Source organism: Microtus pennsylvanicus, chromosome 17, assembly GCF_037038515.1.
Source record: "Microtus pennsylvanicus isolate mMicPen1 chromosome 17, mMicPen1.hap1, whole genome shotgun sequence".
NCBI classification, from domain to species: Eukaryota; Metazoa; Chordata; class Mammalia; order Rodentia; family Cricetidae; genus Microtus; species Microtus pennsylvanicus.
The window spans coordinates 22,482,299-22,500,680 of record NC_134595.1 but is presented as its reverse complement, the minus strand read 5'-3'; positions in this window follow the sequence as shown (position 1 = coordinate 22,500,680).

Sequence of the window (18,382 nt, the reverse complement as noted above, 5' to 3'; positions counted from 1 at the left end):
TCGGTATACTTATTCCTTATGCCTTTTAGTGTTTTAGTTAAAATCGGATGCCTAGAATTTTGCAATGTCCCTGTCTTCCTACTATTTGTTATTTATTGCTTGTCATGCATCATTTAATCTTAGAAGTTCTCTAGGAGTGTAAGCGGTGGTTCCTGTTCCTGAAGTAGAGCCTTAAAGGTGTTAGTTCTACGTGTACTAATCACAGATTTCTAGAGGAACAGAACTCATGGAAAGAATGTGTATGGTAAATGGTATTTATTCAATTAATTTACACAATGGGGAACACATAGTCTAATAATGGCCATCTGAATGCTAGGGTAGCTGAGAATCCAGTAGCTTCTTGGTCCTTAGAGCTGGATAACTTCACCAGTCCCAAGTCAGTGCTGATATTCTGTAAAACACATGGGTAACCCCTAATGTTCTGTTGAGACAGGAATCTGAAGAAGCCAGAGAATGGTATGGAAGAGATTAATGCATGTACCTGCACGGAGAGAAATCTGGCAAGCATGTCCCCCCGCCTTTTCATCTGTCCCTTCATATCTGTGTTACTACCAGAAGGGACCATGCACACTGGAGAAGGTTCTCCCTTTGCTTAATAATTCCTGTAAATATTCACTCAGAGCATTTATAGAACCTATCCTATATCCCATATGGGATTTTGCTATTGAATGCTGTGGGATAATTGTGTTCCATTGTTGATAACACAAATCTGCTGCAAAAATAATTATCAACAACATCTTCTCTATTCCAAACACATTGCTTTCCCAGTGTAAATGCAATAGTGATGTGGGAGTGTCATATATCACTCTGTTGATTTCATTGGTTAAGCAATAAAGAAACTGCTAGGCCCATTTGATAGGCCCACCCTTAGGTGGGTGGAGAAAACAGAACAGAAGGCTGGGAGAAAGAAGCTGAGTCAGAGAGTCGCCATGATTTTCCCACTCCAGAGAGACTCAGGTTAAGATCATTCCTGGTAAGCCAGCTCGTGGGCTACAGCAGATGATTAGAAATGGGCTAGTCCAGGTGCGAGAGCTAGCCTAGAAGAGGCTAGATAGAAATGGGCCAAGCAGTGTTTAAAAGAATACAGTTTCCGTGCAATTATTTTGGGTAAAGCTAGCCATGGGGGCGGCCGGGTGCTGGAGATGCAGCCCCGCCGCTCCTACTACTACACAATAGTAACTGGTTCATGTAGAAAAGGAAAGCAATGAATGAAGTTTGTAATTTTCCAGTTTATGGTCAAAGAACTGATATCCAGTATACTCTATTCTCCGTCTACAACATAAAATATGCAAATGTATCTTTTAAAACGACTTAAGAAATGAAAGTAAATAGCAAAAAAATGGAAAGGAACACACAACGATGAAAGTAGAGGCTATACTTATTAATAAAGTTTTCATCTTTGCCTTGGAAATCACGCTTAAATATATTAAAATTTTCCTTCACAAAGATCTTTACCAATGATTGATTATTTCCCTCTCTTGTCTGTTCATGTTTTCAATACAGTACTGTGGCTGTTTTGATTTTCACTCTGTATTTGTTAACATGGGGCTAACACAGTGGAAGACATTGTTGTATTCTGCCTGGGGTTCTAATAAGCCTCAGTTTAGAAAATTGTTTTACATTAAAGCCCTAAAACAATGACTCTTTTTTATTGTAAGTTGGAAGAATCTATAATGGGGAAAATGACTGTTCTTTAAGAAACAGTTAATACATTCAACATTTTGTTCAATTAGACCTACTGTTTTCTGGTGACCACACAGGGTGTTAGCCAATGTTCTATAACATGGACGTCTAGTAACAAAAGACCTCCAACATATAGTTGCCACAACAGCAGAAAGAAGCAGAATGGTAGCAAGGAAGAAAATGTGAACCGAGGAGTTCTTTAATTTGAGAAGAATATGCTAGGAAATTTTCTAGTTTCAAATCATACCTGGTAGAAATGGAAAAAATTTCCAGTTGACAAGCCCTCCATAGAAACTGAGCTTGCACGTCCTACTTATTTTGGTTTTGTTTAAAATGCAGGACCAAGTGGCCTCATCATTACTATGGTCTTTAAATAATTATTAGGCTTAATTGTCACGGTTCATAGACATTTTAAAATTAGCAAGTGATGCTTAACTTTCTGCAGTACTCGGTGTTAATAAAACATGCTGCGCCATAAACACATTGCACATTGTGCTTGTCCATGATTATTTCATTGTCGCTCTGAGTGCAGATGCCAAGAGACAAAGGGCTGCCGAATTCCTGTAATTACCAACATTTGCCTCGATTGGGTCTGCGAAGTATGCAGTCAATCTTTATTGTCTTCCGCCTCTGTTTTGAATTTGTCCCCGGGGCAGGAATGTCAAAAAACACCATTTAGCCACACAGCCTGCTCAACTTAAAAGAGAAAATCACACTCAAGCTGCTAATTAAGAAAAGAAGCAAGTTGTGAATAAAAAAATCGCCTTTTCAAGACTAAGATAAGCTTGCAGCCATACTGCATTCGGGTAGGGACGGATTCTGATTCAGTGCACCTAAGTTCTTGTCTTTTTAAAATTTTGTTTTTAAAAACTATTTTTTTTTATTTGGTGGGTGCTTGCGGAAGGAGGGCATCTGCCACCACAGCACCCTGTGTTGCTCAGCGGACAACTTGCAGGAGTGGGTTTTCTCCTCCCATCATGTGGGTACCAGAAATCAAACTCAGGTTGGCAGGAAGGTGCCTTTATCCTTCTCCCTGGCCCCAAAGGTAAATTCTAGTGCAGCAATTAGAGACAAGATTAAGATCTTGCCTATATCATGCTATGTTGCAGGCAGCAATGTGAATGAAAATCCAGGTAACTATTTCCTTTTTACCTTTAAAGTAAACCTTAACAAATAGAAATATTTTTATTACATTAATCATTTTGTCAGTGTCAAAATTTAAGACTTTTTTTGACAGTTTTGTTGAATGCACATTTCTGTGAAATAAAAGAGTATTTATTGTTTATCCTGCCCATATATTTGTCAGGATTTTAAAGAACTGTCTTCTCAATAAACATCTTAATCCAAAAGATTAGTGTAGAAAGTCCTTAGAATTACTGGGGTCACCACAGATAAGGGTAAATGTTCTAGGAAGGCAGGTAACAAGTAACTAATAAAATTGTCTCTTTATGTTTACGATTGCAGTATAGAAACTGATCCTTTTATGAGGGATTTAATATGTAAGTTGTTGATATAGACATAGAATCCAAGTCAGCCTGATAAACATATTTGCTTTTAATAGATGGAAATATATTCCATGTTCCCCTGTCTGATTTAATTCTTTATTACTTTAGTATTGTATCTATCTATGCTCCGTCTATCTATCTATACATTCTTCACAAAAATAATGTTCAATACACAAAAAGTTCACTGACACTTTGCTGATTTGTTCTAACTAGGCAAAGTAGTAGAAGAACAACCCAATGAAGTATTATTTAGAAATGTTTTTCTGCTTCAAGTTCTTGAAGACATGTTCACATGGTAGCTTCCATGGTGTCCTGAGCAGTTGGTTTTATACCTATTGTCATTCTCTTCAAAATGAGAAATCCATCAAATCCCATCAATGGTGCATCATGGGCAGGATCTCACTCTTCTATATAATGTAGGGTCCAGGGTCATTTACACAGGTATGCCACTAGATGCTGCTAGCATTTTTCTCCTTGATCAGGATTCTACCAGACAGGCTCTCCATTTCAGGAGAGTGAAAGGACTGGTCTGTCTTAATCTTTTCACTTTGGAGGCTTTTGACTTCCACCCACAATAATAGTTGGGCTGTTCTTTTCAGACTGCGTCTTACTTGGTGCTGGAGGAGTTTCAGATAACTTGCCCAGACTCATGATAAATGAAATAACAATCAGATGTGGGTTAGAAATTAAGAAAATTATTTTAGTAGAAGATACAAACTATATATAAACTGTAAAGCAGATTTGTGCTAGTAACCTGATATGGTGGCAATGGAGAAGGACATGTCTTCTACCTGAAAGAATGTATGAAAATTACTAGTCAAACTTTCAAAGGTAAACATACATTTATTGCCAGTAGATTTTTCAATTTTAATGACATGTTGATTGAAGTTATTGTAGAAGGTTGTAAAGTCTGTGGTGTTGCATTCAAATGTTTTCTGGTTTGAAATATGATATTGATTTCTAACGTACTAACAAATTTAAGTTGGAAATCAATGGTAGTTGTCAAGAAGGAGCTAGACTCAGTTTACTCATAACCCTGACTAACTTTGTCAATGAACTTAATATCTCAGTTATATTATTTCTAAGTGTTGAATAGAGTTACAGTTCATCTTCACCATGCTAAGAAAATTTATGATACTATTTAGATTGAAATTAAGATGCATTGTTCAACAGTTGAAATTCTGCAGAAGAAGAATGGTCAAGAAGTAGGTTAGAGGAAAATAAGAAAAGTTAGATGATCAAATCCAAGGTATAAAATAGATAAGGGAGAAAGAACATAATCCATTTTCACACACACAAAAATAGTGTAGAAAGTAGAAACTAAAGTGAATGACTCAGGGTGAAAATTAGATCCTGTTTTCCAATGCATAAACATTGCCAGAGAGAAGTTTGTTATTCCCATTGTAGTCAGGCCACTATTGCAAACCGTGTACACATATCGACTTCCGGGTGAGTTAAATGTGGTATACATGGTACACAGCTAGGTTATAGCAGTGAGGACAAATTCATTATGACCAAAATAGTCATGGCACTCTTGAACAATGTGTGCAGTAAGCCTAACTGCTCACTGTGAATACAAGGTTCACATTTCATTCAGTAAACTGATGTCTTTTCTTTCCCAGCAGTTGTAAAACCCATTCTAGCACTGTGAAAGTTATCCAGTGAAAACAGGATGCTGCCATCTCAGTACACCTTGAATTCTTTATGTCTGACATCCAAAATGTGTGCTCTCTTAAGCAATGATGACTTACCACCTTTAGCTAATAAATTCAGAGTGAGAAAATGCCATTTCTAAACAACATAGATGAGTAATAAAATAGCTAAAATGTATAATGAAATAAAACAATTCAAAATCAATAATACATATTAGAAATTATATATAGCTATAGATTTTTAAATTATATATATATATATATATTAGAAAAAGGATGATCAGTGTATATTTAGAACAAAAAGGATTATTTTTAAAGAAGTTATCACAAAACCTTTCTAGAATAAACAAAGACAGATGAGAGAAGTGAAGAAGGGAATAGAGGTTCTAGCTGTAGCTATGTAACAGTGAGCAAACCTTTTTGTCCCTCAGCATAATCTTTCAATGGAAAAGATTTGATTAGGGATGCAGAGCATGAATGAACATCCTCTAAAGACAGGATCACTATGCTAAAATATACAGACATGTTGCTGAAATTTCCCTTCATTTCTTCAAAATGAACAATTAATCTTAAACTTACAGTTCTTAGATTCACTCAGACTGTGGTTGGCTCCTCCAGTGGCTTCCGTGCCACCATTGCACGAGTGGACCCATAATATGAGGCCAATCCTGATTGTAGCTTTCAGGTGTATAGATACATGAATCTGATGTATGTATTAATAATCTAATAGTATTATTTCATCCCCATAACCATGAAATCTAGCCCTTATTGATAAAGCTTTTAGATGAGGAACAGTTTGATGTCTCTATGATCTATGAGTTCAGTACATGACATGTTAATAAGGCCTTATCATCATTAAATTCTGCAGTATAACAAGAGTACTAGCAATAGTGTATAATAATTTAGGCTCTCCAGAATCCCATTGGCTAATAACTTCCAAAGAGGTATCCCTGGTAGTTGGGTTTTCATTTGCTAGTGCATGGTATCTATCTGGGTATTGTTCTTCTATTTTAGGATAACCCTATTAAAAACTTTCTCTCTCTCTCTCTCTCTCTCTATATATATATATATATATATATATATATATATATTTATTTTATATATATTCACACACACACACACACACACATGTACATATCTAGAAACTGTCTACAACAGCATGATTCCATGTGGATTTTTCAAAAGTCTTTGTTTTCCGCTATCCTCCTTTCTGTTCCCTTCTTTTGGATACAGTGCACCCCAACTCCTCCATCCCAATTTACTTCCTGTTCTATTAATTCTCTTTAATTCTATTTGCCTGTACCATTGTGTTTTGTCTTCCCTCCCTGGAAAAAACAAAACGTGGCCTCTTATTGCTCTCCTGATAGACTGTTTCATAAGATGGAACCCATTTATGGCACTGTTAACAGAGAAGGAAATTTGAAAACACGCACACACACATACACACACTCACAAATGTGGGAAAGAGGTGAATTTATGCACAGGCTACTTTCTACAGCATGGACTTTAATTCCAACAGAATAAATTGTGACATTTTAATTAAAAGAAGGAACTTTAGAGGAAAATGCTTTAATTCTAATTAAATTAAAATCTCATTTCTGATTATTGATTTATAATAACAACCTAGTGCGGGTTATCTTTTTCTGTGCCCCCAGACACACACATATACACACACAAATACACACCCAACTTCCTTCCTTCTTCCTTCCTACATTTTAATAATAATAATACTCAGTTTATATTCAGATCTATATAGAAATATTAGCTTTATCAGCAACATGTACAGCAAGTTAAATAGCGTACTGGATATTAACTAACTTAGAAATCAGGATAAAAAGTACAATTTGCAAATGAGATTTTAGGTTTATTTTTACCCAATGTAAAAAACGATATGTGGAATTCAATTAATTATTTACCTCATTTCTACACCTTATGAGGAGGAATGTAGGGGTGACAAATACCACAGCAGTTACTTAGTTGTGTTTCAGTCTTTATATTTTCATAGAGCTATGACTAATACTTTTTAAGGATCCAAGACCCCACATTTTAGTCATTTGTAGTAAAAATATAAGTTTGGGCTTTCTCCCGAGAAATGGTCAAACACACACTATTTACAAGGTGTGAGTGTGGCTAAGTAGATTGACCAACTGGACTAATTATGTTTTAAGGTAAAGCAAATAGTTGTGGGCTATTAGCACACTCCTGGAGTATCCATGGGCATACTGAGTATTGTCTAAGAGTCCAAGAGACTGTTCATAGTAGTAATTCCTTCCTCATGGAATGTTTCCTTCCCACTGTCATTACATCACTCACCATCACAATTGACATCTCTGCATTGTATGCACCAGAGGTAGAGGAAGACATCAAGGAAACGTTTATTTTCAGGTACAGCAAAGCAGTTCCACATTAGAACTCAGCGACTGTGAAGGCAGGCAGAAGACTTGCTAGAACACTCAAGAACTGAGGCAGGAAGGTGGCACAGAACCTCACTACTCACTGAGGAGCGAAGACAGGAGAAAGAGAGGGTCAGCTTTCTTTCATGACATGACTCTGATCGTCAACCACGTTCAAGGGGGATCCTTCCTCTTATGGGGTGTTGGTCAAGGAAAGTACACATAAATGGGGAAGAAAAAAGAGAAAAAAAGGAAACTGAAAGTTCAGTTAGTTGGGTAGAGAGGGTGGATATGGGAAGCATGGTGCTGAGTAAATATGATCAGAAGACATTGTATGAATTTCTTAACAGTTAATGAAATGCTATTAAGAACAAATAAAATGTCACTCCTATTTAGAATTTGCTTTGTTTGTGAGTGTATCAAGTCCATCTATTCTGATTTGAGATTACAATAACAAAGTTATTCAAACGGATAGATTTTAGACTATCCATATAAGATGTAGGTGTAATGATATAGGTGTATCATAACAAATTTAAATTTGTATAATTGTTTACATTAGGTAATGACAAATACAACACTTTATTTGCAAAATTTATTTCTCATCCTGATCTTTCAGTTATTAATATCTGGTGGTGTAATAAACTTGCTGTACATGCTGATGATAATCACAGCTAATATTTCTATGTAGACCTGAATATAAACTGAGTATTATTGTAATTAATTTCACACTTATTTGTAATTCTCATTATTAAAACAACTCATGAAGGAATCAGGCCATGTATATACATAATTGAAGGCATAGGAAATGATAAGTTACTTGCCATAAAACAGTGGTCAGAAATGGGTCTTAAATTTAATCAGACTTAAATAGTTTACTATCATGTCTTTTAAATAAGAAGTGTCACATTTTTCTGGGTAAATGAAAGTGGATGCTATCAGAAGTGTCTGCATACATAAGGTTTCTTCTTTCCGACATTTTCTTTGGTGTGCTTATGTATATTACACCTTTTCCTTAAGCATATTTGCCCTCCTTAAAGATGACATTTGGTTAAAGACACCTGTAAAGTGGGTGGATATTTTAATTTTCTTAGAAGACAGAATTTTTTAAGGGAATGTTCCTCAGATAATGTAATCCTGGATCTGGGGAGGGAGGGAAGGACCCCACTTCTGATCCTGACACATTCCTTCCTACTGGGAAACAAATACAACCTCCTCTACCACCATTTCTAAATAGAACCCTAAAGTCACGCTGCCAAATAGTCTAGAAAAATAATTTCCTCCCTCGAATAAGGAAAATAAGGAAATGTCTTTTATTATAAAATAGTTATTCAGATATTTTTTAAAAAGGCAGAAGCTGTAATGCCCACAACTGTTATGAAGTTAGACAGAGATAATGTGTTAAACTACCTCTGACACCTTCTTATGAAGAAACTGTCTTTCATTACTTTAGTGTGAAGTTAGAGGAAACTAAAATCAAATATCATCCATCACAACAAGAATTTCTTTTGAAACTAGTACAGTCCATTGATTTTTTTACTCATTTAAACTTCATAAATGAAGCACTGCATCCACATTTTTTTTTAATTCCTTCTACTTGAAAGTCAGATTCTATACCTTGTTTCTTTGATTCCATGTTAGGTGCAGTGTCTTCAACATCTAGTTGGGCAAAATTCCATTGCACATGGCTAGATTGTATGTTTGATCATTTAGGTTGATAAAAGTACTTTTTAGGTAATCATAGGACTCCTCATGACATGGATCAGAAATAAGACAAGCTCATCAGAATCAGCACCAAACTATGATGGTAAAATAACGTTACTTTTTAATTTCCAGGACTTTTTCATCTCTCTTTTTGCAAAATATGATTTTTGGTGTATAGTAGTATACTATTGAGTATTTAAATATTATTTATTTAAATTTTTGTTTTTGGTTTAAATTTTTATTGAGTTTAATTTTTTATCGAGTATAAAATTTTATTTATTTTTATTTATTTATTTAAATTTTTGTTTAGAGATTATAGTTATATTTCTCTTTTCCCTTTCCTTCTTCTCATTACTATAAAGTAAAGAGGCACATTGCTAGGCCAGAAAGAAAGAAAACAAAACATGTTTAGTCACTTGCCTTCATATCTATTCCGAAATATTCTAGGATTTTTTTAAAACCAAGTAATTAGACTATGTCATAGTTATTTAAAGACATGCAGGATTAATCAATTTTGTACCAAAACAATATTTTTTTTCATATTTATGGAGAGATGTAGATAGTGTTATCAGTTGTGATGATGAGGGACTTAGTGACAGTGTTGAAAATGTTCTGTGTGGTAACAATTACTAATACGGTCTTCTCTTGGTCTCTTGGGCAATGGATACTTAAGTCCAGATGCTCCAGAAGTATGTTAAGAATGCTGTGCTACATGCTTTATAACTGTATAATCCAAATAATCAAGATGCTTAGAAACATTTACAAGATGTAAGTAGTTTATGTTTAGTTGTTTTGTTTTTTTTATGGTAAAGACCAAACTTATTTTGTTATTTTGCAAATAACTAAAATACAGGGTCTTAGGTTCTTAAAAATATTGTCGCCATATTTTTGCCACTATGAAATCACTGAAACACAACTAAGTAGTTGCCATGGTAATCAACCTCCCTGCTTTCCTTCCTTACCTCTGCCTATCTATTTCTTTCTTCTTATTCACTTAACAGGCAGTTGAGACACAAGAACTTGGCTAAAAGCACACTGAATTTGTTTCTGACAGGTTTGATGGCCAGAACATTTTGACCTTTCAGGTGATGGGAGCTATAAATCACTGGTCACAGCTAAGCATGAACATTGCTCTCCAAAGCCAACACATACACAATTAAATCATTGTTATAATAAAAAAAAAACCTCGATTTGTTTCTCCTGTTTAAGACTTCACTTGTACTGTATATTTGACAAGAAACAGATTTATGTTTTTCTGAATATAAAAAGTAGGATACTTAATGAATAATATATTTAAATATTTAGAATATTCAGTGTGAGCATCAAGACCATCTGTGAAAGTTCATGGCAGGTGCTTCTGGCATGTGGGAATAAAATCAAAGCTAGATTGATTAAAATACTAATGTTTCATAACTATACTTTATTTGAAACAGAGGAAGTATATAGAATGTTAACATATTTCTAATATGCTGACTATGTGACAGTTCCCAGATAGCATGAGAACATGATGGGTATGAGAGAATTCACATTTTAAAATGAAAAATGTTCAATTGTACTGTCAAAAGAACTATATTTATTTGAATTAACGGCTGCTGACTTTTGCCTGGGGCTTTTGCCAGATGTCAACAGAAAGGATAAACATAATCCTCCATTATTCTTCCTGCATCTGCCAAACACTGAGGCAAAGTGCAGGTGAAAAACAAAGACAGTCAACCTTATAATTCCCTACTCATTCCTTCAAAGGGGAATTAGCACAGCATTAATTGAAATGGTTTCCTTTTGTTCAGAGTATTTATTCAAAATCTATGCACTAGGTAATGCTAATCACTGTGCTATAGTTGAAGATTGATTTAGTAAACATTTTTCAATAGTTTTGTTACAACTTTCTTGAAAATGACATTTGAGGATACTGCCTTAAACGACAAGGACAAAAAATTCTGTGGTCTTTTCAGATTTTAGAATAGACTGACAAAGCATTCTCCACATAAACTGTTGTGTTCCAGAGGCCTCAAGGATTCCTTTAGCATTCTTTCACAGTACTTTACACACATAAACCTTAGGAGTAGTACCTGTTGTAAGAACAAAGTACTTGAAGACAGAGAGACAATGCATGGTCTTAACGTTTCATTGCCTTTAATTTCCATAGGTAAATGGAGATGTGTAAATCCTTTTAAATAAGTTTCTTAACAACCTAAGCTAAAGAGATGACTGAAAACTTATATTCATTTTAAACGTGGTGATTTTGGTGTGTTACAAAATTTATGAAATAGCTAGAACAGTTAATTTAAGGAATAGGTGGATGATCTGTAACTCTGGTATCTTCCTCCTCCTTGTCCTCACCCTTTGCCTTTTTTTATGCATCTTCTTTCTACTTAGAAAATTCCCTTTCTTGCTTTCTTTTGTGCCATATATATTTGTTGCAGATACTTCTTAAGTACTAGAAAGAGCAGCTGAAATTTCTTCTCAGTCTGATATAGAGTTTCTATTGCTTTTAAAATATGCCATGGCCACAGCAACTGGTAAAAAGAAAACATCCAGTTGAGGTGGCTCTCTTATAGTTTCAGAGGTTCAGTCTCTTAACAGCAGGGTAGGGAGCATGGCAGCCTGCAGGCAGTCATGATGCTGGAGAAATGCAGGCAACAGAAAGTTGATTGTGACACTGGGAGTAGCTTTGACATAGGAAACCTCAAAGCCTGCCCCACAGTGATACATTTCTTCCAACAAGGCTATACCCACTCTAACAAAACCACATATCCTAATAGTGCTATTTCCTATGAGATTATGTGTGCCAACAAAATTCAAATGACCATAGTGAGGATTTTTTATCAATTTCCTTAGTTTAAATGTAAGATATATTGAATTTATCTGGTAGTTAGTCAATTATAATAATGGTACAAGCAACTGCATAGGAATGGCTGGCTTCATCCGATGCCAATTTTCTTACTGAAGAAATCATTTTATTTTGAGTGGCCCTTAGAAGAAATAAAAAAGTAAATTTTTTCCTTCTTATCAGAGCCAAAACATGAAACTTGGTACATTCATGAAGTTGAAGTTGTTATTTAACAATAGGTTAAAAAAGTAAAACATCTGATTCACTTCAGCCCAAGACTTCCAGTTTGAGCACATTGTCACCAGAGCCTGATGGCCTAGATAGGGAAGGCATCTGGATCTTCCTTTCAACCTGGGGGTGACTTTATCAGGTCTGTGCTTACCACATGTCCCCTTTTAATTTGGATATTTCTTCCAGCTTCATGTTTTCAGGAAACTTGTTATTCATGATACCTCTACTTTAATATCTAATTTGCTTTACATTTAACAGGCTTTTATTTAACTCCCATTGTTGTTTTTTATTTATTTTTATACTCTTTCATTTTGAGTAAAATTTACCCATTCATTAGTAGACTTTCAGAGTTGTTTTTGGTTTTTCCTTTTCCTCCCACTTTAAATTTAATGTAGTTCTTTATTCACTATGTCGTCTCTCTGTTGCTTACCCCACAAATGCTCTAGTGAAACTATCAAAACTTCATTTCTAGTGGATCCTGAACTGTTAACCTTGGTATTCTACTAAATTCACGAGAACTAGAGTCTAGGTTTAAGAACTATTCTTCAGCTCTTGTTTGAAACTAATGACTTCTGAGCACCCTATAGTCCGAATTCTAAATTCTTCAGTCTGGCCTAAAATGCTCAGAGAGTCTGGATAATTCTCATCTGCACTGTGGTTCTAGTCATGATCTCTCTCCCAGTTGTGTGGCTTTTCTGGCAGTTTCTAAAATAGTAGACACAGTCACATGACTCAGATTTTTCATTTGCTCTTCCTCAACTTGAAGTATCTTTCCTAAGGCTTTATCTTAACATTGCTTTAATTCTTGATTTTTATTTCTATATCTCAAAGCAAAACTTATACTTGCAATGATAACCAGTCTGACTCCTCCCATGTAAAACTGCCTCCCTCTCCATCATTGTTCTCTCATTGTTCTCTCTATCCCTCTTTTTTTTTTTTTTTTTTTTTTTTTTTGGTTTGTCGAGACAGGGTTTCTCTGTGGCTTTGGAGCCTGTCCTGGAACTAGCTCTGTAGACCAGGCTGGTCTCGAACTCACAGATATCCACCTGCCTCTGCCTCCCGAGTGCTGGGATTAAAGGCGTGCGCCACCATCGCCCGGCCTCTCTCTATCCCTCTTTTGTGTTTGGATTGAGAGGGTCCCTCCAAAGTCAGTGTGTCAATTGCATGGCAGCGGCTTGGCACTATTAGGAGGTGGCAGAATTTGTGAAAGGTAGAATTTAATGGGAGATCTTAAGTAATTGGAATGTGCCCACAAAGGAGATAGTAGAAACCCATAGTCTTTTTGTTTCTATTTTCCTTTCCTTCTCAGCATTTAGGAAGTGTGAAATATCTCTGTCACATACTGTCACCATATTGCATGACCTTACCACAGGGCTAAAAAAAAAAAATGAGCCAACCAGCCATGCATTTAATGATGAGCCCAAATAAACCTTTCCTTCTTAGGAACTGACTATTATTATCATCATGATTTGCATTGTAAAATAATGTGTTATCCTTTCTTCAAGGTGATACACAGTGATGACAAGCATGTTACATATTATACATTGAGTTTTATCAATTATCTTACATGCAAGTAACTTCTAAAGAGCTTTTATGTCCACAGTACCTAGAACAATGTTTCTGAATGTTCACTTAATGCCCAGTGGTTAAAAGGTTATAATGACATTTTATCTGAGCCCTATTAAGGAATGACATGTTAATCAGCACTGATGGGAAACTGTTTTCTAATGTCTATTTTAAATAAAAGAATTATACTCTTCTTAGGACATTGGTGTCTCCATGTCCTAACTTCTCCTCTGTTCCCCTCTCTTTTTTCTTCCTTTTCAATTCCCTTCTTTTTCTGTATCTTTCTGTGTGTATGGGTGTGTCTATGTGTGAACATGTGTTCATGTCTCTGTGCTATGTATGCTTCTGTGTGTCTGTAATTCTCTCTCTCTCTCTCTCTCTCTCTCTCTCTCTCTCTCTCTCTCTGTGTGTGTGTGTGTGTGTGTGTGTGTGTGCATGGACGTGCACGCGCTCACACATGTGCATCAAGAGAAAGATAGATATGGAAAGATTCAGCAATAAGATGACAAAGAAGATGACAAACGATGTATTCATGAAACATCTTAAATTCTTTGATGAGGTTTATGACTGTTATTTTAAATTCCCTGTTATGGTGCTCATTTTCATAATTCTAATTGACACCAATGAACATTCCAGACTGAATGGAGAAAAACCCATAAGGTTTCAACCCTAGACCAAGAACTGTAGGTAAATGAAAAAGTTTAGAGTGACAGAGGGAGTCTTCTCCAGGGAAGAACACAGCAACTGGCAATCCAGTTCCAAATGGTCTGCCCTGAAAGCACACACACAAGAGACATTATACAGATTGAGCTGGCTATATTTAGGAAAAAAAGACATATGTATGCATATGCATACTACAACAATTAGTTAAAAAAAGAGGCAATGGATTTTAGGAGAGTAATGAGAGGTATAAGGAAAGGTTTAGTGGAAAGATAGAAAGAAAAAATGTTTTAATGAAATTATAGCCTCAAAAATAAACAAATAAACCAAATTACATATGAAAATTTCATTACCAAACCAATTACTTCCTATGCTAAATTTGGAAGCTAATAAAAATGGGAAATAAAATACACAAAAGTACAGAAAATCATAGAAGTATATATTTATAAGACACACAGAAAAAAAATATTAAGTATATAGGTATTAGTTAAACATGTAATTAGGCATTTCTCTGCAGTAGCCATTCTTGAGCCCTAAATTATTTACTGGGTTCATTAGACCATCAATATAACAAATTGTATGCAGTGTTGAGGTTAAGCCACCAAACGTTATTTAGTTTGCATGAATGCATTTGTTTTTGTCCTCTCTTCTAGTCAAGTTGGTTAAATGATAAAACTTGTTTTTTTCTTAAAATTCCACTTATCTTTGTTCTTCAACATCTCCATCTACCAAAGGTTCCTTAGGACAAAGATTTATCTTTCAGAAGTTCTATGACACTGAAGGAACTGAGAGGTAATGTTGTCTTAAGTATTGAGGTTGTGGAACAGTACTTTTCTACAACTGAGAGACCCCAAAGAATCCTCAGTAACATTTGAGTCTCTCAAACTGTAGTAGGAACAAAGAACAGAAAAATACAATACTTTCTTTGCTATGGACTCTGCATGGAAGAAACATCTAACCCCATTCATTGACCACTCTTTTTTTGAGATTATAATTACAGCATTTTTCCATTCCCTTTCCTTAATTCAAGCTCTCACATTCACCACTCCTCTTCAAATTCATGGGTTACTTTTTTTTCACAAATAGTTATTGTATACATGCATGTATATTTCAATACATATATATCCCTAAATACAACCTGCTTATTCTGTAAAATGATACTCGCATGTATATTTTCAGGGATTACCATTTGGCACTAGACAACATATTGGTGTACTCATCCCTGGGAATGCCTATCTTTCCTGTTCACAACATTCCTCCATTTAAAGTCAGTCTCCTGGTTCCACTTAGAGTTGTTGGAGAAATTATAAAATTCTGAAACATGGGAATTATGTCTTCTTATCCTTTGCTTCTTAAAGCTGAGGAATTTCTCACAAGGTTATGATTTCTCATTCCGCTAATATGAGACATTAGAGAAGTGACTAGGGACACTTGAGAATTGCTGCAGAGTGTATTTTTAGTGATCCATCTTCTATATGCAAAGCCACCACATTCATTCTTTACATAAATCTGAACTGAAATGAAAGTCCATATATGATAATCAGAACTCACGCCAATGGACTACTAATATTGAGAATACCACTTTTATCTAAATGTTCATTACCAAAAGCAATATATCTATTATTTGCTCCTAAGTAATCACGTGTTAAAATCTATTTCTGAGCCAGGATACAAATCTGTGTTATCCAAACTAGCTAAAGAACATGGAGGGGGGAGGACCTTGGACTGCCCACAGGGCAGGAAACCCTGACTGCTCTTCAGACTGGAGTGGAAGGGGGATGGCAGTGGGGTGTGGGGAGTTGGGGGAGAGGGAGAAAAAAGGGAGGCAGAAATTTTTAATAAAAAAAATAAAATAAACATTTTTAAATAATCTTAAAGATCAACTTTAAGTAGGTGCCCAGATGCAGGTGCTCAGATTTTATTAATTATTTTTTGGCTTGCCACAAAAGAACCATATCCCTTTATCAAGCAAGAGTCATGTGATTTTCTTAGAATTTTGACATTTCCAGATATAAACAGAGCATCTGAATAAGGTAGGCTATTTAGGGGAGCCTTTTAGTAGAGTTCTAAAGAAAGGGGTTATGCACACTAATAATATGATTATCAAAATTGTTTCTGATGATATATATTATTGAAAAATAGGCCTGGTGATTTCTTAGCCTGTCCTCTACCTTAGGGAAATGGAAATAGATGAAAAGATGTATAGCAGTTTAAAAAGACCAGGATGCTGAAGGAGCAGTTATCATTATTACAGTAAATTTGGTTCAGAACATTTGAAGATGAGCCTGGGCACTTGGTTGATAGCCATTGCCCTGAAGAAACCCACATATAATTTCCCTTGGAAGCAGGCAAAGGAAGATAATTCCAAAAGGACATTTTTGATGCTAGTTAATAAGCTTTCAGTCCATCATTATGTCTATGTGCACAGAATGAACAAATTCTTGAAGTGGGCTTTTGTGTTCAATGCATCTCAAGGATATTTTCTGTCAAAATATGTCTTCTGTTTTTGTGTCTTTATGAAGTCCCACATGTAACGAGACATTGTAATGTGCAATGTATATGTCAACATGCGGAATGCAGATCATCACTTTCTTGTATATTTGGTTATTTGCATCAGTATCTATGATGCTAGATATTACTCAAATGAATGACAAAGTAACTCTCACCTTATGATATTTTATTAAAGGTTTATTACAATACTCTCAATGTACATAGGTTTGGGATTCTTCTAGAGAATTTTAAGTATAGTAGATAAAAAAAACCTATTCACTAACCTCCCTTTTTCCCACTCCCTTTCCTTCCCACCTTCCCACCTCTTACTCGTCTTCTTTGCACTCTTTGTTTTTGTGTTGTGTGTGTGAGAGAGAGAGAGAGGGAAAGAGAGAGAGAGAGAGAGGGAGAGAGAGAGAGGAGAGACAGAGAGAGAGAGAGAGAGAGAGAGAGAGGGAGAGAGAGAGAGAGGAGAGAGAGAGGCAGAGACAGAGAGAGGGTCAGTGTATAAGTTTGTGTGTGTGTATGTGTGTGTTTATTTGTATGTGTGTTTTAGGACACAGGAGTGAGAAAAAGTGTGATATTTGCCTTCTGTATCTGACATGTTTTGTTTAGGATGACTATTTTCAGTTGTATCCATTTCAAGCAAATGATATAATTTCATTCCTTTTGTATTTTATGTCAGGTGTGTGAATTGTGCAACAATTCTGACTCAGAGACAGCTCCGTTTAAGTTTCTATTTATGGCTAAAAGTGCATTTGTAGATTTTTATTTTGGGGACTATTAATGTTGATTATATTCACCTGAACAGTGCTATTTGCATAAGTATAGGATAGTTAAATTCTGAGAACTATATTAGGCAAATTTCATAATAATGAAAGAATTATGTAGACGCTTTCTAACAGGACATTTTAGCTTTCAGTCCTAGATTTAATTCTTCATAGATATTTGATTTTGATATCTAGAGATTGTTTAATTTTCATCTAAAGTACAAATAATGATCATATATATAATCATTATTTATATATATACATATATATCATGTATATATATTTCTTAGGGTATTTTAAAATTAAGTAAGATAATGAATTAGAAAAACATGACATACTACTTTGTGTATGATAAATCATGAAGGAGCATCAGGACAATTCTTTAGGATTAGGAAGTCTTGTGAAAAGGCTAGTAGTGATGATGGAGAACTTTTTCTTTTGTATTTCAATCCATACGTCTGTCTTCCTGTTGTGTGCCCTTGGCCATAGGAGCAAAGACAGATGTTAGAAGTGACTTGGGACAAGCACTGTCTTTGCCTAAGAGGTGATTAAGAATGCTTTTGCAGTACAATATTCACAATTCATTAATACTAAAATCTTTTTATTAGACAGGATTAGACATCTAAAAGAGGAATGTAATATGAATGCTTCAAGATTTGGCATTTTAGAGTAGTTTTTATGAACTCACTGAAGATAGATATGTCAGGATTGAAGAATTAACTTTAACCATAGTTTTATTCAGAGAACATACACAATTCCAAAGGCAATCTAAGTAATACATAGCAAATCATGGCAGGTGTATAGGGCTTCATTAATAATAAACCTTTATGATTCTCAACTGGAGTTAAGACCATACCCGGCACAAGAAATTATTGAGTGACTGATTTTCCCTGAATTTCAC